Source organism: Dasypus novemcinctus, chromosome 2, assembly GCF_030445035.2.
Source record: "Dasypus novemcinctus isolate mDasNov1 chromosome 2, mDasNov1.1.hap2, whole genome shotgun sequence".
Lineage (NCBI taxonomy): Eukaryota > Metazoa > Chordata > Mammalia > Cingulata > Dasypodidae > Dasypus > Dasypus novemcinctus.
In genome coordinates, this window is record NC_080674.1 from 46,459,207 (window position 1) to 46,485,213 (window position 26,007).

The 26,007-nt window shown below is 37.3% G+C and overlaps 1 protein-coding gene across 1 annotated transcript in view; it reads left to right on the plus strand.

Annotated features, from left to right (window-relative positions):
• The first annotated feature begins 21,278 nt into the window (after positions 1–21,278).
• CCDC152 (coiled-coil domain containing 152) overlaps positions 21,279–26,007 on the plus strand; it is a 78,212-nt gene continuing 73,483 nt past the window's right edge. Inside the window, exon 1 of the mRNA XM_004448220.4 lies at positions 21,279–21,330. The gene's annotated coding sequence lies outside the window, so the exon portion shown is untranslated. The remainder of the gene's footprint in view (positions 21,331–26,007) is intronic.

Genomic DNA, 26,007 nt, shown 5'->3' on the forward strand with positions numbered 1-26,007 from the left:
TATGCCTGGTAGGGATGCGGGGCAGGGATAGTGGTGACTGAGGATCATCTCCAAGCTGCATTGCTAGTTTGATTGTGTTGCCATGAAGGAAGAATAGCAGTTCTTCCTCTGCTAGCTCCTTTACATCATGGGAAGGAAATAAGTCAGACCCAGGATGGAGGTCAGTTCAGTAGGTTGCTTAGGAGCTTTGAGAGAGCAGTAAAGCCATGAAGCATAGATCCCTACAACAGGAGTCAGGCTCCAGTCAAGGTAGTGACTGAATCACAGACTCCCATATGTAGGTACTAGGTCCTAAGATGTGCGAGTCTAGATAGGGAATCAATAAGCCTACCTAACAATTATTTATTGCTTCAATAAGTTGGACACAAACTGCCACAAGTTTTCTGTAATATGAGAGGATTTGCATTCAATACAGAAGAAAAAAGTTTCCCCACCTGCTGCCCTCTGCCCCTTGAGCAGCCTTTACCTAAAAGGAACATGGCGTAAAGCTCCAGGATTTCCTGGCTCTTTAACTGGAAATATAGGTTGGAAACATTTTGTATGTCTTCTTTCACCAGTATAATGGAGCATAAATTGACTTAACAGTTAAAGACACACACATAAAAAATAAAAAATAAACTATTATGGTCACCGTTTTAAACACCAAGAAAGTTATTTCTTAAATACAGCCTACCAGACTCTCCTTTGTGATATTTTAGGCTTATCATTCAAATTGGGTGCTTCATGGTATCAGATGTGAAGAGGAAAGAAGTCCTATTTATTTCCACAGATTGAAAGAACACAAGCCTTTCTATTTCAGAAGATTATGGTATATTGAAGATGGTTTTATGTGTTTTTGTATTTTAACCTTCTCAGTTGTTCTACTAAGACATTCTCACTTGAATCTGATAAGCATAAAATAGTTATATATTTTTATACCAAAACACTAACTGTCTTTTCCTGTTCCCTTTTAGGGAAAGACATAGTGAGGAATAAAACTGGAAGTTATTTAACTACAAACTCTTTAGTTTGGAATCCAAAATCCCACGTAACTTGCCCCAATCTCCTTTGCTGGCTTAATATTTAAGAACTATGGGTAAAGGGCACAGCCAATAAGAATTTGACCTTTGGTTGACTTTCAAATTCTGTTACCCTGGAAATCTAACAATAATTTGTCAAAAATGTTACGTAGGCATCATTGCTCACTGTAAAAAATGATCCCTGACTGCCACATTATAGCTGCATGTGCAGAAACTATAAACACCTGTAGAGAAACCATAGTTTGGCCATCCCCAAATATAGTGGTTTTTGGAATTGAGCATTTTCTCTGTGGGGACACTGACAGCTATGCCTGTGGAGTTCTAACAAGAGCCATTGGCTCTGAGGGGCATAGAGTTTCTAATTCAGGGAACCTCCACTGGCCATTGTTAAGTCTCCATCCCTTACATATGAGCCATCGCCTGAATCACCCCTGGACAGCTATACAGACAACCCCATAGATTGCTACACAGACCACTACAAGGACTGCCTGATGCCATCCTGCTCTACAACCTCCCACCCTACAGCCATTTAAAGAACATGAGGCCATGTGGTAAACCTGAACTTTAGTTGAGCTTCATAAAATTCCCTTATGGATATAGCCAGAGAAACTTGCCATTCCTTCGTGATTTCCCATCACTGTGTCCTTGCTTCTATCCCTTCCTCTACCAGAAAAACTCCCATTTACCAATACTGTACATTGCAATTCCATTCATCCTTCAGGGTCCAACTCAAATGTCTCCTTCACAAAGCCTCTCCCAATTCTCTTCAGCCTCAAATGATCATTCCCTCCTCTGAAGTACTTTTAATGGTGTTTCTCACAGTTTAGTTGTTAGCTCATACACTCCCTAGGAAAAGTTCACCAACATGTGTCTTGAGATGTATCTGTTCCCCAAAATGCTCTTAATTAAGCAGTCCTATGGTCAAATAAGTTTGGTATACACTTCATGCTAAGCCTCCTTAGGGATTATCAGAGTGTATATTGACATTGTAAAGTCTTTACAGCTTAAAAAAAAAAGCATTTTAAATTTACAATTTAGCACACTTATTATTAAAGTGGTAACCAAATGTTAAGGAAAAATTAATATGACGCCTTCCATGTGAATATTGTCTTGCATTTGTTTAGTGACTGTAGCCAAGCGTTTTCACATAAATTTTATTTTCTACTTACCAATGAAGTAACTAAAAGAGGCATTGTATCCACATCTGGGTTGAAACAGAGAAGTTAATTAGCTTGACTAGGGCATATGACTAGTAAGAACATCTGGCACTAGAATTCACAATTCCAGACAATAAATTCTTTCCTCATTTAAACTGTATGGATTCATTTTGACTGAAACTAGGAAAATTATTAATATTCTGTAAATAATCAGGGTTAAATATGGGAGAAAATATGTAATTACAAGGTAAATTATTAATTTTAAAGAGAGCTACAAACTTATTAAATGAATATTTCAAAATCATAAATCACTGAAAAGTATAAGTCTGAATATAGGTATTACAGTATTATATGAGATATTTGATCTCTGTTCTGATTTAAACCAGAGGAATAAATTAATCTCGTAGTTCTTCATTCTTTTCATTTCTAAGTAGAACATCCTATATCTTAATAATTCTTTGAAAATAATGCTGTTTCTTAAATTTCTACATTTAAAACAACAGGAAACTTCTTATGAAGGAAATGATTAAGGATATTGCATTGCTCAGTCCTAGGGGATGCTGTTTAGTTAGACAAGGATGGAATAGGAGAGAGCACAATTTGCATATCCTGTTGCTGATCTGTTTAAAGATTTCTGAATCTCAAAGGGAAAAGGGGAGTCCCATTAGAACACCTTGCTAGGAGGGCATGTCATCTTCATGTTGACATTATCTTTTTAACTGTTCAACTTGAAAGACTTTTATCCTTCCTTCAAGAATAGGCTCAAACCTATAAGAATTATCCCCTCTGTAAAACTAACCCCAGTGTCTATAAGCAGAAGTAGTGTCACCCTCCTTTGTGGTCTCATGTTATCTCAATTTTTGAACTAGGTATAATATAGCCTGTGCATTAATTGGAACTTATTCTATATCCAAGTATTCCTAGTCCCTGGAAAGCCAATTAAGTGATAAAGGCTCTATAGGCTTTGGATATTCAAGAAGGCTGCAGACTAAATGTGTTAATTTATGCTTACCTGGAATGTGGGGGGTATGTGTTAATTCAAGCTTACCTGGAATGTGGGGGTATGTGTTAATTCAAGACCTGATACTCAGATAAACCACTTAAAACTCTAAGAAACTAACAAAGTCCTTTTGCATAAAAGCACCATTTGACTCCCCACTCCTACATCCTCTGAATAAAAGGGACCCAAAAATCCTATTCAGTTTTTTACTAGGACAGGAGTCCACCGAGCCTGGCCGGCTATTAATAAACCTTCCTTCTCAGCTTCTTGCGTCCTGGCCTTCAATACCACATTCACCCAAACTCTCTCTGCTACTCCAGGTACATGTTATGGTAACATGGTGGGTAAAAGACTAGGAAGGATAGGCAAGGTTATAGGAACATTTTTTTTCATGGACTCATCACAAATTAAAGTGCATTTTATCTACAACCATCGCCATCTGAAAAAGAAATTATAAGAGTATCATAGGAATGAACTTTGAGGCCATCTTAATCAAAAGCTTTATTCCAGTTTTCATTAATATTTTAGTTTAGAAACTTCTTAGAAGAATTTTAATATTATACCATTGAAGTTCAGTATAGAAACATGGGACTCACATTTTCATTTTGCACAGGAACTCAAATTCTGTAGTTAGTTCTGCTCAGAGGATTTTGAACCTGGCTTTTCCATCCATACTTAATATTCCCTGGTAGATTAGATGATAGATTTGTCATAGTCACCTTTTTTTTTTACAATCCAGGTCCAGCTATAAAATCTCTTTCTTCATTCCACCACAAAAAACAAATTCCATCTCTCCCTAAAATTGGCTATGAAGTATCTTGCTAGAGCTCATTTTAAGACTTGCTAACTCTGGGAAGCTGATTTTCTATCCAGACACTTCAGTGAGCAAAAAGAAATCAGGTTGAGTTTATAATTTCATTTTGTGTCCCTTATACTTGTTTTCACATTCTTTTTCTTTTTTTTTTTTTTTTTTTTTTTGACAAATAATGTTTTCCAATATTTTCCAAAAGCCATGATGGAATCAGCTTCATTGTTGCAAGTTGGTTTGAGTTTTTGGCTTGAAGATTCAAATGGTTGTTTTCAGGATATTGGTGTCTTCAGTGCAGCAGTCCAATGGGGCTTACCCCTCTAGCAGTGTCTGTGTGATTATGTAATATAGGTCTCTGTGGTTTTCTAGAGCTAAAATTGCTTTTGTTGGTTCTCAGCAGGGTTTTCTTTCCCACTGTGTCATCTTTGTCCCCAGAACAAAACTTTGAAAGGGATCAACATCCTTTGGCAATTAAATAATTCAGCTCTTGATAGAATCCTGGTGACAGAATCCCTTTAGACTCCAGAGCAACTGATAAAATTGTCAAGGGGACTACTTGTTATTTTTAGATTTCTAGGGGTCTAGATTTTCTCTTTAAAATCATAATATATAACTCTGTAATATAGAATTTAAATAGAACTGGAAGTTGCCTTTCAGGAACAATATCAATTAAGAAGTGAACACAAGGTCTTTATAAAGCATGCCATGTAGCTGAGAAGACAGACACTAGGCAAATTGAAAACAATGCAATGTTATATGAAACCAATGGATAAAATGTTTGGTACAATTTATAAGTGATATTAAAGTTCATATACCTCCTTAATATGTTTAAACTGTTAATCTCTATATTATTACATTGTTCTTGATACTTCTTAGTAAAGATGGGAGATGATAACTAGATCACATAACCTCACCACCCTATAACCAAGTAATATGAATAAAAAGAGATGAAACCAGTCAAAAAGTTCAACAATAACAACCATACCAGGGAAAAATCATGACCTTTTATCATAAAAGCCAAGAGAGAAAAGAGAGGAAGCTTAGTATGGGCTCCTCAGTCCACTCTCATCACCCATAAAACATTACTGTTAAATCAGTAATGTCTGAGATTTTTGCTTACACCTTCAAACTATGGAAACAGACTAAATAAATAACTTTTTCTTTACTTCCTTGTGACTGGGGAAGGTTAGAGTAGGGGAGTAGAAAAAGTCACTGGGGTGAAATGGGGGAAGTGAAAAACCTGAGCTGGCTCTCTAATGGAACACAGCCTCCAGATCTCCATGCTCAGTGTACTAGTCAGGATTCTCTAGGGAAACAGAACTGACATGAGATATCTGTAAATATCATGAGATTTTATAAAATTGTCTCACATGACTACAGGAGTGCACAAGTCCAAATCCCATAGGGCAGGCTGCAAGCCAGGAACTCTGATGAAGGGCCTCAATGAATTTCACAGATGTTGGCTGTATGAACTAGAGATGAAAATTCTCTCTTCTGACTGCTGATATCATCACTGCTCCTTTTAAAACCTTTAATTGACTTTAACTGATTGGATGAGAAGTCTCTTAACTTCTGATGGCAATCTCCTCAGTTGATTATAGATGTTATCAGCCAGAGATGTAATCAACCTAGAAATGATTAAAGTCCACAAAATGTCCTCATAGTACCAGTTAAGCTGGTGCTTTCTTAACCAAACAATTGGGAACCATTACCTGGCCAAGTTGACACATGAGCCTAATTATCACAGCCCACCCCTTGTCAACTTGGAAGCCATAGAAATCTTAAATCATACTTAATCTCTAGATAGAAACAGTGAAAGATATATTTTTCAACTAATAATACTCACTTGTCCTGTGTACAACCAGAAACACACTAAATCTCTCCAGAGGAGGCAAATCCTTGAATTATATTCACTCCTAAACTTGATATCTTTAACGTAAATATTACAAAATGAAACTAAGACAATTTATGACAGATAATGAGACAAGATAATGAAGAAAAACATATTTTCATTATGTACATATACAAACATATGCATAGCAAAACAAAGAAGAAATATTCATAACCATTATAGTCCTAGTTTCTGTAACTGGTCACATGGTCCTAGTTTGTATTTATCACTTACCTTGTTCCACTACCCATTCCATGTTCCCTTTACCTTCAACAAATATTTCAGCTGGCCATGGTCCATTACTTGGTGGGGTGATGCAAGCCTTCATTCCTGAAGTTTCTGGGCCATTGGTAGTACTATAAGATGCCCTAGGGGATTGCCTATTTTCCACGCAAATGCTTCTCTACTGCCATTGTGTGGTTGCAGTCATATTTTTCCTTGATAGTATCAGTCACCCCAGTCAGTACAGTAATTCTCTTAACTGTCTGTTGATTCAGAGGCATGAGGAGTCCAAAGTGTCCATGAGGCAGTCTTAACTTTAAGTTCAATGGAATCGTTGTTATGTCTCCTGGTAGAAGCATACTTCCTTGCAGAACTAGAATCTGTAGACCAGAGGAGTTTAAAGTTACAGGGAATGGAAGCAAAAATTTTTCTACAGGATCCCTAGGGGTTAATAAGAAGTGGAGCCATTTCCATCTCCTGGCTGTGGGAGAAACAGCCCCATAGAGTGGATTCTGATTTAGAGCATACACAACTTCCTGGAGACATTGCCACAGTCCTGTAAGATATTGCCACCCAGTTGGCACTCTAATTGAGTTTTCAACCATAGGTCCCAAGGGAAGGGAGAGGGAAGAATAGAACAGATGGAATATAGGACATTTTGGGGGTATTGGAATTGTTCTGCATGATCTTGCCATAACAGATACAGGCCATTTTAGATTTCGTCAAAATTTATAAAAGTGTACAGTCTAAAATGTAAAACATAATGTAAATCATTGACTATGGTTAGTAACAACATCTTAGTATTTGTACATCAATTGTAAAAAATGTACCATCCACATGTAAAATGTTATTAATAGGGGAGGGGGGGGATGGAGGAGGGTGTTTGGTATATGGGAATGCCCTATATTCTCTATATGACTTTTCCACAACCTAAAGCTTCTTTGGAGATAAAATGAAAACAAAAATAAGACACTGGAGAAATAAATGGAAGAAAATGTCACTGTGCATACAAGACAATAGTTCTTACAGTGATGAAAAACAGAATATCTAAATTTTTTTTATTTAGAAAATTTCTTTTTACTTTTTTGAATTTTTCATGTTATTTTTTAGACTATCATTATTATTTCATTTTCTTAACACTATTATTTGGTTATTTTCTTGGCTTAATCTTTGGAGAGGTTTTAGATCACAGAAGGGTCACCACTGTGGCAGGGTAAGATCATTGGTGCAGGGTGTTGGTGATGGGGGAATGCATGGAAGGGAGTTCATCTGGGCATGCTTCTAAGGCATATGAATGTGCTCAAGTGTTCATGGAGCATTGTCAACGGTGGGTGTAGATTCACACGATAGCCAAAATATTGAATTCCCATCCTGGGGAGATCTGCTACATTGTCTAGTGGTACAGCAAGAATACCCCAAATACAGGGGTGGTACCTAGAGAAAGAAAACAGACCATTGCACCAAGCCCTTGATATTGATGTTTGTACTTAATGAAACTTTACTTTTGAAACTGAAACTTAGCCTAGTATTACATGTAGCCTAAAAGTTACCTCCTGAGGGCCTCATTATTGCTCAAATGTGGCCTCTCTCTAAGCCAAATTCAGCATATAAACACATTACCTTCCCCCTGGCATGGGACATGACTCCCAGGGTTGAGCATCCCTGGCACCAAGGGATTATTACCAAGCACCAACTAGCAATGCACCTGGAAAAAGATCTTGACCATGGGGGGAAATGGTAAATACAAATGAGATTTTATGGCTAAGAGATTTCAAAGTGAATCAGAAGGCCATTCCAGAGGTTACACTTATGCACATCTCAGCAGGATCTCTTTGACTACCACAGTAAACAGTGCCTCAAATAGTAAGGTTGCTGAGGGCCCTAGAGACATCCAGACACTATAGGTAGGGCAAACAGCTCAGGAGTTTGGCACCCTACCAATGGGCCCTACATTGGAATTTATGGTCCCAAGTGTTACATAGTTGGACTCAGATGTGGTTTCTTCTGCCCCCTCTCTTAGAAACTATAGTTAGTACTATACTTGATAGGTGTATGTCCAAGAGACTTAAATCTTTGTTCTGTTCATGTACCAGTTTGTCCCTGAATCTCAGCAGAGTTGCAGCACTTACTCTACAGTTCATTGGACTCATCCAGGACAACTATCAAGGTGATGATGATGGACAAAGCCCATCCCAAGGAAAAGAGAAAGCAAGATGGTGCCATCCATCTGCCACATAGGATCTAAATCCCCTCTCAATTAGAAGCAGTGTGAGCATCGCCATCCCCAAATCCTCAGGATTGGGGAATGAACAATGGACTAAAGTAGACTTACTATTATTCTACTATAGACTTATGGTTACTCTAGCAATGGAAGAACCTGTGTCACTGATACAGACAGTGGCCACCAGAGGATCTGAGGGGAGGAAGAGCGAAAAATAGGTGTAATATGGGGGCATTTTTCAGACTGTCCTGCATGACATTGCAATGACAGATATAGGCCATTTTATATTTTGCCATAACTTACAAACTTGTGCAGGACAGAGTGTAAACAATAATCCACAGTTAGTGGCAATGTTTCAACATGTGTTCATCAATTGTAACAAATGTACAACACTAGTGAAGGATGCTGTTAATGTAGGAAAACGTGGGAGGGGGAGGAAGTGGGGCATAGGAGAATCCCTTGTATTTTTTATGTAACGCTTATGCAGTCTAAAGTTTCTTTAACATAAATAATTAATTGATTATTTAACTTTTTTTTTAAGTCCATTCCACCACTCAATCAATCCAGCTGCTTCAGAGTGATGGGGAACATGGTAAGACCAGTGAATTCCATGAGCATGTGCCCATTCCTGCACATCATTTGCAGTGAACTGGGTTCCTTGATCAGAAGCAATACTGTGTGAAATACCATGGTGGTGGATAAGGCAATCTGTAGGTTCAAGGATGGTAGTTTTTGCAGAAGTATTATGCCCAGGGAAAGCAAGCCTGAATCCATAGTATGTATCTATAATGGTTAGAACAAATTGCTGCCCCATCTGTAATGAAAATGGTCCAATGTAATCAACCTACGATCAGGTAACAGGCTGATTGCCTTGGGGAATGGGACCATATTGGGGACTGAATGTGAGTCTCTGCTGCTGGCAGACTGTGTATTCAGTAGTGCCTGTACCCAGGTTAGCTTTAGTGAGGGGAAGCCTTTATTACTAAGCCCATAGCTCATACATAACCTCCATCCTTACCACTGTGGTCACTTTGTTCATGAGCTCATTGGGCAATGATGAGTGGCTGGGTAAAGAAACTGACTGGTATCCACAGAACAGGTCATCTTATCTATTTGATTATTAAAATCTTCCTTTGCTGAAGTCACTCTCTGGTGAGCCTTCCCATGGGACACCAATAATCTCATTTTTTATCCTATCTGAAAGGCCTTCCACATGCCTTTTCCCAGGACCTCTTTCTCACCAATTTCCCAATCATGTTCTTTCCAAGTCCCTTACCATCCAGCCAAACTATTGACAACAGCCCATGAATCAGTGTACAAATGTACCTCTGACCAATGAACAGCTAGGTGCACTGCTCTAGGTTCTAGTTTGGAGATCAGACAATACCCAGCTCATGATAGGCAACTCAGGTAACTTGGTGGCCCATGGCTACACATTCCATCTGTATTAAAGCTCAGTAGCGGGCCAAAAGATGTTTCTCAAAAGAAAAATAGTTATCTACAGAGGATAGCAGACCTTTGCTCCCAAATCTTAAGGTTCTGTGTTGTGATTTTCCTATCGGGGCCTGCCAAAGCCTCTGGATAACATCTCCATTTGCACTGACACTTCTAGTACTATTGGATCTGCTGGAGCATGTGGCTTAAGTGGCAGAGCAGCATGCATAGCAGACTGGACCTTGTACAGAGCCTCTTCTTATTTCAGTCCCCTCTCAAAACAGGCAGTTTCTCTAGCATCACACTCAGTTTGAGGAAGAATCCACATCCTGAAGATATTCTCCCAAGGAAATAGAATAAACTCCCATTAAAGAAGTGAACTCCATTAGCAAACACTTAACAAAATCTCAGAAAAGAGATCAGAGTTTGTTTTTCAATTGTATTTGTCAGTGTCTTAAAGAAACCAGAACTGATGGGATATATATATATTATGTGAACATTATAAGATTTTTTAAAGAATTAGCTTTCATGACTGTGGGGATGGACAAGTCCAAATTCTGTAGGGTAGGCTACAAGCTGGGATATCTGATGAAGGTTTTAGGTGAATTCTGCAGGAGAAGCTGGCTGGCTGAAGTAGAAAAGGAAATTCTCCCTTTGGACTGCTGAAATCATTACTTCTTTAAGGCCTTCGACTGGTTGGATGAGACTTATATCATTGTAGGCAGTCTCTTCAGTTCATTGTAGATGTAATCAGCCACAGCTGCAATCAACTTACTGATGATTTAAATCTACAAAATATCCTCACTGTAACAATCAGGACAATGCTTGCTTGACCAAACAACTGGACACCATAACCTAACCAAGTTGACACATAAACACAGCCCACCCCTTTCAACTTGGCACCCATACACATTTCCTTTAATCATACTTAATCTCTAAATAAAAAACAATACAGTCATGTTTTTGCCTAAGAATACTCAACTGTCCTGCATACAACCAAAAACACAAAATCTTTCTCCAGAATAGGTGCCAGTTTATGGGTAATATTCACTCTTTTTTTCTCTCTCTTTATTTTTCTTTTAAATGTTACATTCAAAAAATATAAGAGGTCCCTATATACTCCCCATCCCCCTCACCCCACTCCTCCCACATCAACAACCTCTTTCATCATCATGGGACATTCATTACATTTGGTGAATACATTTTGGAGAACTGCTGTACCACGTGGATAATGGTTTATATTGTAGTTTACTCTCTCCCCCAGTCCACTCAGTGGGCCATGGCAGGACATATGAAGTTCAGCATCTGTCCCTGCAGTACCACCTAGGACAACTCCAAGTCCTGAAAATGCCCCCACATCATATCTCTTCTTCCCTCTTCCCACCCTCAGCAGCTACCGTGCCCACTTTCTCCACATCACTGCTACAATTTCTTCCATCACTAATCACAATAGTTCCATAGTAGAATATCAGAAAGTACACTATAATCCATACTCTATTCCTCCATCCTGTGGACCCTGGGATGGTTATGTCCACCCCACCTCTACATTGAGAGGGGGCTTAGATTCCACATGGATGATGGATGCAATTCTCCTGTATTCAGTTGTAGGTACTCTTGGATCCCTGGTGTGGTGGCTGACCTTCTTCACCTCACTGTTAACTGGCCAGGGTAAGTCCAATAAACCAGATGGTAGGAGTAGCAAGTCTGCTGAGGCTCAGGACCTGGCTGTCTTAAACTTGATATCCTGTAAGTTAAATAGTACAACATGAATTCAATACAAATTCTGTAATATCATAAGAGGATAAGTTAGGGAAGAAAGCAAAGAAATTTTTTATTGCTTTATGTACATATATAAATGCTCATAATGATACACAAAAAACAAAACAAGAAGTATTCATAACTATTACAATCCTCATTTTAAAATTTCTTTTTTATTTTTAAAGAAGCTTTAAATTACATAAATGCTACAATGAAAATATAGGGAATTCCTATATACACCATATCCTCCCCTTCCCACAATTTTCCCCATTAATATCAAGGGCTTTCATATTGGTCTGTTTTCTTTTATTAGGCACTGCCTATGTTGCCGAGAGATTCTTGCCTCTCTAACTGAGAACAAAGCAGGACTCCCCAATTTGGGAATTTAATATTTTCTTGTTTATTGTGTGGGTCTCCACACACTGTGATAACACCCTAGGAAAAGATGAACTTTCATATTCCATAGTAGAATGGCTCAGATGTGTCTTATCCCACACATTCCCCCAACCACCAATGCCCTACAATAGTAAACCTCCCCTGCCATATTTGCCAAAAGAACAGTCCCACCATTGCATTTTTAGCCAGACCTACAAATCCCCAGAGTTTGCCTATTCCATCCTCCAGAAGTCCCCCAGTTCCATGAATAGTCCAAGCAAGTCCCCCCACCCTACTCACAATCACATTCCAGCACCATCAACCCTACTCCCCGCACCACTATCACCCCATCCACTGCCAAGCCATGCCCTTCCACCCTATCATACGTTTTGACCATGGTGAGCATTGGGTCACCAGACACTGCTACCTTTCTAGCTCCTGAAAATCTATCTTTCATACTCTAGCTCTGTGAGTCTGCTCAATTTGCTTAGGTCATTTCAGTGAGGTAATGTAATATTTGCCCTTCAGGGACTAGCATACTTCATTCAACATCAGGTCTTCAAGATTCATCCACGTTGCACATGGGTCAATACTTCATTTCTTCTTACAGCTGAGTAATATTCCATTATATATGTGCCACATTTATTTATCCATTCATCTGTTGATGGACACTTGTGTTGCTTCCAATTTTTGGCAATAGTGAATAATGTCACTATGAACATTGGTATGCATATATCTGTTCATATACCTGTTTTCAATTCTTCTGAATATATACCCAGCAGTGAGATTGCTGGATCATATGGCAGTTCCCTATTTAGATTCCTGAGGAACTGGCAAACTGTCTTCCACAATGGCTGCACCATTCTACATTCCCACCAGCAGAGGATGAGAGTTCCTTTTCCTCCACATCCTCTCCAACACTTGTAGTCCTCTGTTTTTTTATTAGCTACCAGTTTAATAGATGTAAGATGATATCTCATTATAGTTTTGATTTATATTTCCCTAATAGTTAGTGATGTTGAGCATCTTTTCATGAGCATTTTAACCATTTGTATTCCGTCTTTGGAAAAGTGTCTATTCAAATCTCTTGCCCATTTTGTAAATGGGATGTTTTTCTTTTTATTTTTGAGATGTAGGATTTCTTTATATATGCTGGATATTAGACTATCATATAAGTGATTACCAAATATTTTCTCCCATTGAGTAGGCTGACTTTTCATTTTATTGACTAACTCCTTTGAAACTCAAAAGTTTTTAATTTTGAGGGGGTCCCATTTATCTATTTATCTATTTTTTGTTTCATTGCTTGTGTTTTGGGTGTAAAATTTATGAAGCCATTTTCTACTACAAGATTGTGTAGATGCTTCCCTATATTATCTTCTAGGAGCTTTATGGTCTTGGGTCTTATAATTAGAACTTTGATCCATCTTGAGTTATTTTTATATAGGACATAAGACAGTGATCCTCTTTCATTCTTCTGGCTATTGATATCCAGTACTCCAAGCACTATTTGTTGGAGAAGACATTCTGTCCCAGTTGAGTGCATTTGGTGGCCTTGTTGAATAACAATCACCAGTATATATGAGGATCTAATCAGAACTCTTAATTCAGTTCCATTGTTCAGTATGTCTATCCTTGTGCCAATACAATGCTGTTTTCCAATTATAACACTATAGCTTTTGTAGTATGCTTAAAGTCAAGTAGCATGATTCCTCCAATTTCATTTTTCTTTTAGCTATTGAGAGCCCCTGGTCCTTCCAAATAAATGTCATAAATAGCCTTTCCAAGTCAGTAAAAAAAAATGTTGTAATTTTTATTGGAACTGTATTAAATTTGTAAATCTTTTGGTTAGGACAGACGTATTAATGAGCTGTATTACACTGATGGATTTTCTTATGTTGAACCATCCTTGCACACCAGGTTGAAACCCACTTGATCATGATGTATAATTTGTTTGATGTGTTGTTAAATACAATTAGCAAGTAAATTGGTAGAATTCAGCTGGGCAACCATCTGGTTCTGGACTTTTAATTGGGAGGTTTTTGATAACTAATTCAACCTCATTACTTTTGATTGGTCTGTTGTGTTCATCGATTTCTTTCATCAACGTAGACTGCTTGTGTGTTTCTAGAAATTTGTTTGATTCATCTAAGTTATCCATCTTGGCATACAATTTTTCAGAGTATCTCTTATGATACTCTATTTGTATGGGATTAGTGGTGATATCTCCTCTCTCATTTTTTTTATTTTATGTATTGAATCTCCTTTTTTTTCTTTGTTAGTCTAGCTTATGATTTTCAATTTTATTAATCTTCTCAAAGAACCAGTTTTTGTTTTGTTAATTTTTTTCTAGTGTCCCTTTATTCTCAATTTCATTTAGTTCTGCTCTAATCTTTGCTATTTCCTTCTTTTTGCTTGCTTTGGGATTAGTTTGTAGTTTTTTTTCTAGTCCCTCCAGGTGTGCAGTAAGGTCCTCAATTTTAGCTATTTCTTCTTTTTTAATATAAGCATTTATGGCTCTCAATTTCCCTCTCAGCACTGCTTTTCTGCATCATATAGGTTTTGATATGTCGTATTTCCATGGCCATTCATTTCAAGGTAGTTACCAATTTCTTTTGCAATTTCCTCTTTGACCCACTGATTGAATTCAATCTTTCTGCATTCACTGAGACATGTTCTGTGACCTACTATGTGGTTTATCCCAGAAAATGATAGATGTGTGCTGGAGAAGAATGTATATCCTGCTGTATCTGGTATAATGTTCTGTATATGCTATCAGGTCTAGATTCTCTAACAATTTATTCAAGGTATCTGTTTCTTTACTGACTCTCTGTTGAGATGTTCTGTCTAATGATGATAATGGTGTATTAAAATGCCACACTATAAATATAGAGGCATCTATTTCTCCATTTAGTTTTTCCAATGTATGCCTCATATTTTTGGAACACCCTGGTCATGTGCATGGATGTTTATGACTATTCTTTCTTCTTGATATATTACCCCTTTTAATAATATAGAGCACCTTTCTTTGTCTCTTATAATAGTTTTACCCTTAAAGTCTATTTTGCCTGAAATTAGTATAGCCACTCCTGCCCTTTTTTGTCTATTGTTCACATGCAAAATAATTTTCCAACCATTCACTTGCAACTTCTTTGCGGCCCTGGTCTAAGGTGAGTTTCATGTAGACAGCATATAGATGGGTCTTATTTCCTTATCCATTTTGCCAATCTGCATCTTTTGATTGGAGAGTTTATTCCATTAACGTTCAATATATTACTGTCAAGTAAGTATTTACATTAGTCATTTTTTAGGTTTATACATGTCATATTTTGTTGCTATTAATATTTCTCTTTTTATCTTTTTAGTTATTCTTATTAATACTCTTCCTTTTTACACTCTCCTCCAACCCTCTCTCTCCTGTTTTTTTCCTTCCAACTTGTGGAGCTCCCTTTAGGATTTCTTGAAGGACATGATTCTTGTTGACAAGCTCTCTTAATTTCTGTTTATCTGTGAATATTTTGAAATCTCACTCATTTTTTAATGCTGAGTGCAGAATTCTTGGCTGGCAGTTTTTTCCTTTTAGCACCTATGGTATGCATGTCCAGTCTGACAAGCTGTCTCTACTGTACCAAAACTAATTTTACCACCAGTTGCTGCTTATCAGCAATTCTGTATGTGTGTTCCATTTTCTCAGAAAACCCCTGTAGGTCATTTATTTTTGTCTTCTGGAAAAACCCTTCTCAGAAAGGGGTACCCTCCCAGCAATTCCCAATGCAGGCATCTATTTTGACTTAGGCAGATGATGTTTAAGTTTTATTTGGTTTTTGCTTAGCAGTTGCATAAAAGAGGTAATATTTTTCTTTACTTAAGAAGATATTCTGCAATTATTTTATTTTGACAGGCTTAATAAGGGCACTTATGATAAATTGTTTGCAAAATGGCTGGAATCATTACATTCCCTGTATCCATTCCCTTTGCAAAGTGACTCTTCCAATCATCTTGTCAAAAGGTAGAGTCTGTTTGTTAGAGTTACAAGGTTTGCAATGATTAACATAAGGCTGTGACTCCATTCCAATCCATTGAGCAAAGCTGCCTACATAAAGAACAGCACATTTTCCCCAAGGATAAGCCTTATCACAGTGGGAATGGAGCAGATAAGGACCCATCCCTTTCAGACCCCTGCATTCCAAGAATACCCTATCTCCAGACCCACTATTCCCAAGCCATGCCAGAAGAATTCACTTTTATAGCCCTTTCTTAACCAGAGGCTATACTCAGAGTTTAACCCCCTCCCTTCAAACTAACGTTTTCCTACCTACTGTATAAATTCACATCAGCACCTTCCACGAGTGGGCTGAAGTCTCTTTTCAGATGCCCACCTTGCTGGTGGGCAGGCTGAAGTCTAATATTCAGACTCCCTCCGTTGGGAGAGCTTCCCAATAAGTTCCTGCCTGCTTGCAACCCTCAGTCTCCATGTCCCAGTGAGTGCCATTTTTTTCTCTAACCACTGTTCCTTCACTCCTTCAAACTGGGCCACATTGTAACATGCTTCAGCCAATAGCATGTGTGGAAGTGACCATGCACCAGGTGCTGAAACTAATCTTTTAAGGGACCCTGCAGGCTTCTTCTTTTTCTCTTAGAACACTGACCTTCTCTAAGAACAAGCCTGACCTAGTCTGCTGTAGGATGAGAGACCAAGTGGAAGAGTGATGAGTCATCCCAACAGAGGCTCCAGGGATGTGAAAACCCAGCCAAGATCAGCAAAGCCACTTACCCAACCCACAGCTGACCACAGATGCATTAGGAAATCCAGCCAAGACTAGAAAAGTTGCCCATCTGAGCTATCTAAATTGTTTACCTGAATCAGAATAACTAAATAAATGGTTATTTCAAGCCACTAAAGTTTTTAGTGGTTTCTTATACCACAACAACTTACTGATATAGGAACTAGCATTGTTCATTGGTTCCTTTTTTTCATTCATTCAACAAATACTTGTTTCTCACCCATTCTGAGCCAGCCCCCAGGTTAGACACATATAATCCCCAACATAATTTTCAGAGGTTTAATGCCATTTTATTATAATGAAATTGAGAGATAGAGAGATAAACTGACTTGTCTAAAATCACACTGCTATTAATAGTAGGGTGTAGAGCCAAGATTTGAGCCAAGGAATGTCTAAAAGCTGATTAACTCCTACCCCCAACTATGTTATCACTAAGCTATGCTATTAAAAAGTAGAGGCTTTCTGGGAACAGTGGAATAATTTTAGACCCAAATGATCAAAGTCATGTTCTGTCATGACATTAAATTCATCATGGATCATTTGTTTTATTCTTGAACAGACTTATAGTCTATTTTGAGAAAAAGTCCAACTTTTCCTGAAAGTATCCCCATAACCACTTCCAAGTAGCTATGAAATACCAGGTCATTGAGAGTTGGTTAGACTCCTTAGTTTTCACAAAATTATGTCACCCTTACATGTGCTCACTGTCTAAAGTATATTGGTCTTTTCTCAATAATTTAAATAGAATACCAGCATTTCCTATCCTTAAACAAAACTGCCCAATTAGCAGTATTATTCAAGCCTTAATACAAGCCTGTTCAAAGATTAATGTTTACCTGCCTAAGAAGGATTATTTTAAGAAAAGTAGCTTAAGTGTTCTATGAGGTAGGCTTTATTTTGGAATCACATCCAAATTCTCCCCCCCATTTCAAAGGTGGATATTAGGATCATGTCTGTCTTGTTCATGTGAATATTCTCACAGATCTCAGAACATGGTTGGGGTTCAATAAGTATTTCTTGAATTATTAGATGGGTAAGTGTTAATGGTCTTAAAAAGGCAACGTAAGGAAATGAAAAGATCTAAAAGCTTTATGCTTGGAAGACCAATGCTTTTCAAACATTAATGTGAACCCGTCTCACCTGGGAATAGTCTTAAAATGCAGCATCTGACTTGTAGTTATGAGGTAGAGTCTGAGAGTCTTCATTTTTACAAGCTCCAAAGTGATGTTGATGCAGCTGGTCCAGAGACTTTGAGTAGCAAGGGCTTGCATAGACCATGATGCATTAACATTGACTTTGCTGATTTACCCTAGCCTTTTAAATAGTGATACTTTTAGGAAAGTGTCTTACAAAGCTTATTTCTGACTTTGCTCTAAGGTCAATGTTGAGGGAAACTGTAGGTAAACTATAAATCAATCTATCTTCTGTTACACTGGGGAAGCATAAATTCCAAAGTAAGGCCCACTGTCAGGGTGCTGAATTCCTATTCTTGTCTGCCCTGCTTATAGTGTCTAGATGTCTCTAGAGCCCTCAGGAGTCCCACTGTTTGAGGTATTGTTTACTGTGGCAGTCAATGAGATCCTGCTGAGATGTGCATAAGTGTAACCTATGGAATGACCTCCCACCTCACTTTGAAATCTCTTGGTCATAAAAACTCATCTGTATTCAGTATTTTCCCCCTTTTGGTCAAGGTCTTTTTCCAGACCTTGGTGTTGCTGTTGGTGCTTGGTTATAAATCCACAGTGCTACGGAGATTCTTCCCCAGGAGTCATGTCCCATGCTGGGGAAAGGTGGTGAGCTAATTTGCTAAATTTGACTTAGAGAGAGGCTACTTTTGAGCAACTAAGAGGCTTTCAGGAGGTAACTCTCAGGCAATATATAATACCAGGTTAAGCTTCAATTTCACAAGAAAAGGTTCGTAAGTATAATCCTCACTATCAAGGGCCTGGTACAATGTTCCGTCTTCCTGCACTAGGCACTGCCCATGTACTCAGGCAATTCTTGCCATTCTATTAGACAGTGTAGCAGAACTCCCCAGGAGGAGGATTCAATATTTTTTGGCTATTGTGCGGGTCTCCACCCACTGAGAAAAGACCCATGACTACTTGAACATATTCATATGCCTTAGAGGCATGCCACAGGTACACCCTTCCCCACTCATCCCCCATCATCAACTCCCCAAACTTGTGCCACAGTTGTGACCCTTCTGTGATCTAAAACCTCTCCAAAAACAAAGCCAAAAAACAACAAAACAAAATTAAGAAAGTAAAATTGCCCTTTAAATTATCTAGTGCCTCCTATATGAATCTCAATGTCATAAATTTCTTTAAGAATTTCTTTAAAAACTTGTATACTTTATCCTTTTTGACAAAGAAAACTAAGTCACAAATCAAATTTGTGACTGAAATATAACAACTTTTTAGACCTATCATCCTGTGTATTTGTGTTTTATATTTTCCCCTGGTCTTTACCTCCATTTCTACTTTAAAATTGACTTTTGCAGAGTTTTTCCTACTTATGACACTTTATAAATATTCATGGAAATAAGATTGAGCTGGAATTTTAATAACTGGCAAATTTGATTAGGCAGGCCAGAAAACATGCCCTTAACAGATGAAGGAATGTTCGGAGAACTGAGTTGATTAATATGGCTGAAACAGTAGCCTCAATAGAGTGCATATATGTATTCATTTTCAAATCAAGACTCTTTTGAAAGGATTGTAATGTTACTTTCTTTATATTTCCTTTGTTAGTATAGCATAATGATGTAATTTATTTCTCTCTTGTGCTTTTCCAGGCAGTTTCTGAGCAAATATTCAATGAATCCTTTCTGTTTCTCAATCAGATTGTATGTGATTAATCAAACTGTGAATTCAACTGTGAAAGACATTCCCTTTTTAAAAGTGAAATCATGTAGTTTCTCATTGACAGACACATTTTGAACCCACCAGAATTCTTTGGGGAAACAATGCTAGCATCTATAAACTAGGAGAGAAGCTAATGACATATTCTAAACTAGGAAAATCCAGCTAAATTTTCCCAAATTGTTTCTGGTGTGTTACTCATGTCTATTTATTCCATCTTAGCTAGGCACTATGGAGAAATACATATAAAAAAGAGAATAGAGACTCTCTTCCCCTCCTCCCCAAGGAACTCCTAACACAGCAGGAGACATAAGAGATCAATTCAAAAAGCCCTAGCAAATGCCACAAGAAGGCCAGCATGGCCCAAAGTGTGAAAGAAGCAGAATACGGAAAGGTCTGCTGATGGGCGTGATCAGTGAATGCCTCACACAGAAGACCCCATTCTAGGTGGGTCTTAAAACGGGCTTGTTTCCAAAACTATTGTGATATGAGTCACACAGAACATTTTATATTTAGTAATTGGATAGAACCATGAATTCAAAAGGCCATTTTCAATATATCTGTTTCTTTTTACTAACGTCAAGGAAAGCTTGCTTGGGTGGTAATCAGAAGTCTCAGCACTAGACAGATCATTAAAAACACACTCTATATATCATATTTATATATACACATGTGTAGGTGTGTGGAGAGAGAAATATGTAAGCAGAATAAGAATAATCAATTTTGTGAAATTAATGAGGTAAAGAAAATGAGATTAAAGATATTTCAAAACATTTTTTATTGGAAAAATTTATCCTAAGATCAACTTAAAATCCTAAATGTTAGCTCCGCTATTTAATCCACTTCTCTTATTTTAAAATACGCAAAGTGGGCTACACTGCACATCACCTACTTCAATCTGGTTCTCTATTCTATACTATCTTTCAAAGAATAAAGTATGGTTTATCCTATCATAGTTTATACTTTTCTGCTTATCATATTTTGGACTTCATAGAAAAATCAAACTAATAAAAATAAATCTGCCATTCCCTACTCAAAATAATGTAGATGGAGCAAAGTTGGCAGTGGATTAATTTTCATATTATTGAATGACAGTGAAAAATTGTAATAATTACTATTTTGGAGAGCTTACTTTGTACCAGGAACTGCATTAACCACGTTTTAAATGAATCATTTCATTTAGCCATCACAATAGCTCTATGACGGAGGCATTATTATTAATCTCTACTTGACAGAAAAAGGAGCTGAAGCACATATAATTGAGAACTTGCCCAAGGTCACTCAGTTGCTAAATTAAAAGTGTTGTGATTTTAACACACAGAGCCCAGGCTCTTAACCACTATACTACCAAGCAAAATTTTGTGGGTGGGAAACCATATCCTCTGATTCTGGAATGCACAGATTGTATTATATTCATATTTTACCACCATTTACTAGAGTTTCTGACACTTTTATAAGGATTTTTTTAAATTGGGTGAAGAAAATATGGATTATTATTTATTCGATGGTGCCGACCTACTAATCAGAAATTAAACCAATGTCATTTATTCTTTGGTTGGGGAAACAACCATTGATCTGCAGTCACTAGAAACCACAAGAAAGTACTTTAAAAGTAGATACCGGGAGGAGCTAGGACCAGGAGATAGGGACATCCAGGGCAGGGCACCGGCGGGGCTGGGAGAAGGGGGGACCCATTGTTGCGGGAACCAGTTTCCCGGGAGGAGACGACAGTCAGAGGAGGACCAGTGACGCTGAGGCGTTGTCGGGGGAGAGTGTGGGAGCTGTGGATTGCAGCAGGTATGCTCTGAACCCTTTGTCGGTGGCTTTGTCGTTCCCACGTTTTCAATTTATGTTTTTTCCTTCACACCTCCTCTCAGTGTCCTGGGTCTGAACGGTGTTTTGACTCAGCCGCTTCTCTGGTGCCTGCGGGTTCTCGTCCCCCACCCTGCATTGGAGTGAAGCCTGAGAGAGAATTCCTGAGGGTGGAAGGGTGGCAGGGAGGACCGGAAGGACCGGGACGCAAATCCGCAGGCCCCAGGGCGAAGTAGGAAATGGCTGTCACCCGACCGCGGGGGTTGACGCTGGGCCGTGACGGCCTCAAGTCCGACTCTGCTTCTCACTCAAAAATCTGACAAGCACTCAATCACCAGTTTTCCACCTTGTGACACCGGCCAAGAATACCATAACCCCAAAAAGATCTTAACCCAGAAGATTAGAGGAGGGGGCCATGAAGACAACTAGAAATGAATTGGTTGGCTCAACCAGTGCTAGTGGAATACTAGTGATGGGTTTGTAAGGAAAAACACCCCAAGGATTTTAAGGATCTTTCAAAGGACATGATGTGTGAGAAAATCAAGCTCAAATTAAAATGCTTTTAGTTCAGGAACCGTGTGATAAGAAAAACCCTGTGGTAAAACCTTTTTATTTAAAATGCTAGCAAATGTTTGAAAAGGTGAGGGGAGCAATCTTGCGTTAACTACTTCAGATTACTACACAGTTCTCTTTGAAAATTACAGAGTAATATCTAATAGTGATGATTTTAATTTTACCCCAAAAGGTATTTTACTGTATTTATCAAGAGAAATTATTACAATTATTTTCCTTTCTTAAGCAGTCAGTTTTAACTATTTAAGAGATTTTAAATAGAGTTTTACTCATATGCAATACATAGTATAATTCAATAAACTGCAATTATACAGCTAAAATTCTTAGATTTAAAAAACATTAATGGTTATTAAGATAAAATAATATAAAGAGAAAAAGAAAGGAAACTGAATTTTTGATGATGGAACATATCTTCAGGCAATGTCTATGTTTGTTGATGTACCCCATTTTAAACAGTAATATGCTTTCCAAACTTTATACAAACACAGATACAGATACACATACACAATAACCAGTGTTCCAAATGGCAAGTTCGTAACCTGTGGCTGTAAGGACTTCTCTGCAGGGAATTCATGGTTAGATCCAGAGTTAGTGTTCTATTGTTTGTTTCTCTTCAAAAACAAAAATAAAGCCTTATTAATTCCAAATGTATTAATACTTTGAATTAGACTTTACAAAGCACATGTGAAACTAATTTTATTTCATTCACTCCACAGTTCTGTGAGGGCAAGTGCTATTACCTTGATTTGATAGTTCAGGAAATTTAAAGCACCTAGAAGTTAAATGACTTGGCTGGTAGCATCCAATTCATTATTTTCATGGCTAAGATAAGAATTTATGTCTCATCATTAATTAGACAGGCAAATTAAATCTGTGATGCCTGAGATTCAAACTGGTTTCAAAAGTATTGCTGTTTAATTCATTCAGCAAATATATTTTGAGTGCCTAATAGTGCTAAGTAACTGCTGAGCACTGGAAATACCAGAATGATTAAGATAGTCCTGGCCTTCAAAAAATTTAATGGAAAAAAAGAACAAAAAAGCAGATATTCATGATAAAGTGTGATACTTACAGGGATAGAAGTAAGCACAATATGCTCCTGGAGCCTATAGAATGGGCACTTGACCCAGATGTGGGGGAGGAGGGATTCTCAGGGAAGACTGCCCAGAGGGAATGATTCTTGTCCTGTGCCTTAAAGGACAAGTAGGATTTAGCCAGTTGAGAACACACTCTGGTAAATAACAATTTGTGGTAGTGAGAGAGCATAGTGACTTGAGGAAACTAATTTATGGCTGAAGGGTTAAGGGTAGGAAGAAGGCTCAAAACAGTGATTTGAAACTGACTAAATAGGCAGTGATTAGTTTAAAAAAAGAGTCTTTGTGTGTCATGCTAAGAAGTCTGGATGTAATACTGAAGGTGATGGGAAAATGGCTGAGGATTTTAGTTTGGGCTTTGAAGAAAGCTTTCTCTCAACAGTGTAGAGCATTATCTGGAGGGAGGGAAGGAGACCAGTTAGGGCTGTTGTATTATTCTATGGCAGAAAATATGGAATTATGAACCAAGGTATTGATAGTAGGACTAAGAGAAGGGAATGGATCAAGGAGATATAAAGGGAGAAGAAAATGCACAGCTTTGTGATGAGAGACAGTTAAGAATAGCTTCCTGGTTTCTGGCCTAAGGTGCTAGCTTTATTCATTAAATATGGAATAGAGTGAAGAGGGCAGGCTGAGGTATGGAGGATACAGGACAGGTAATAAGGTATTTTAGGAATGTTGAGTTTGAGATGCATAAAATCTGAGTAGTAGTGTCTTTAATTATGTAGAATATGTAAATAAGAAACTCGGGAGAGATATAAATTTGGAAATTGCTACCGTTAGATTATTGGTGTAGTTAAAACCATGAGAACCAAGTTGATCACTCAGCAAAGAGATATAGAATAAGAAGGGAATGGATTGGAATTAACTGCTAACATAAGGTTTCTAAATAGGCCTGTTTTGGTTAATAAGTAACTCATCCATAATTAGCAACTTCTTTGTGTATGCTTCTCAGAATTAATTAATTGCCTAGAATCACTAAACACTAAAATGAGCACCTGATTATAAAAAAAATGGGTTGAATTCAGTTATCTCTAAGGTTTTTCCAGCTCTGTAAATATATGATTCTTTTATATTAGCTTCTTACTATTTATTTATGATTCATACCAAATCCAAAAAGAACTTAAAATGACTTGCAATGTTGTTAAACTGTAAAAATGTTGAAAGAGCAGGAAAAGTGGGTCCCAGAAATAGTTGTTGAAATTGATAATTTATTTTGGCAAAGAGCTACATGAAAGGTAAGAAAAAATGGGAAACATAAGAATATTTACTTTTGTTGTTCCGATTATAGAAGAACACAAACTCATTTAAGCCATGCCAAAGCTGATGAGGGATAAATTCCGAATAGTTCCTAATTATTTTCTGAGTTAGTTTGGTCTAACCTCAAATGACATATTAGATTTAAAATCTAGTTCTTTAATTCATTGAGGTGGAAAAGTCTGTAATAGATTTCTAGAAGATTTCTAATATTACCAATAGGCCCAAAATTTGAAAGATATTAAGGATTTCTCTTTCATTAAAAAAAAAAAGATTTGGTAAAGTACACTTTTAATCTATCCTTAGGTATTGATGGAAAGGTGATTTAGCAAAATGTTGGAACCTACCTCTAACTTTAGGAACTAAACAATACTGTTGGCAGGTGATTTCCTGTAACCATTTTCAGATACTCTCAGCTAGGAGAAATTTGGGATTTATAACATTAAAAATGGTCATTGTGCATCTGAAAAGATAAGAAATTTAATTTTATAAATCATCAGTAGAGTATCATATTTTGACAATTGTTATTGTAAAAGTTAAGAAAGGCAGTGGCTCCTAATTCTTAATTCATATTTTGGCTCTAAAAAATGATCTTGAGTGCTCACCTGGATTTCATTATGTACTGTTAAAGCAATAGTAAAAACAATAGTATATTACTCTTAAAAAGGATTTTAATTTAATTCAATTTATTCCTTTTTGAAATCCAATAGAGTCAGGTTTACCTGATTTGGAATGTTAGGCATGATTCACTCCACTGCAATCTATTGGTGTTTGCTTAGAGACAATAAGCATAGTGCTAAACATTCTTTAGACTCTGAAAGCTGTCATGGAATTCTGTAAACATGGTTCATCAAAACATTTTTAAAGTTATAATATGTGATTCAAACTATGTATAGCTGGACTTAAGAGCTGTAGGTTTAAAGTCATCAAAAGTTGGAGGAGGAAATGACTCCTTTCAACTCAAGCTAAAATTAGAGATAAACAAAGATAGTCTACTTATAAAATGACTAATAAATATAACTCCTTAGTTAGAGATACTAGTAAAATTTTTCTCAGATTTATTTTATGAATGTCATTGAATTTTGGAAGATTATAAAAAGGAGTAAAATAGATAATTTCCACTTTTATCTAGGCAGTCGTCTCCAGAAAGGAAATTGAAAGGAAGTAATATACCACATCCAAATTAATCATTTTAGGAATTTAAATTTGAAATGCACAACCTCAATTTACACTACTAATTTGATTAGTAAATTTAGAAATACCTAAAATATTTTATCTTCAACCTGTTGTTCCCAACAAGATAATGCTGAGAATACTAGATAATGTTTAGACATATTTACTTTTTTAATAAATGGAAATTCCTTAGAAAAATTATTCCAATTCTAGTTGAGAAACTTTAAATGAGACTTGATAGAGTAAGGACTCTAAATATCCACTCCTCCATAAAATCAAAGAAAACACTTGCAAAAATTGTCAAAATTGACTTTTGCAAAACAATTAAACATTTATAACAATCTGAAGAACATTTATTCAAGAAAAACACCTTAATCACTGTAATAACAGTGAGCTCTTTGGTGTTTAATGTGCCATTTCCATCCTCCTTTCTCCATCTCTCCAATGGCATTGAAAACCAACAACCTCGCAATCATAGTAGCCATATAAACCAACAGCCTATCAGCTACTAGAAAGGGCATAACTGGTTTAGAGCACTCCAAAATCCCATCCCCAGGGAACTGTT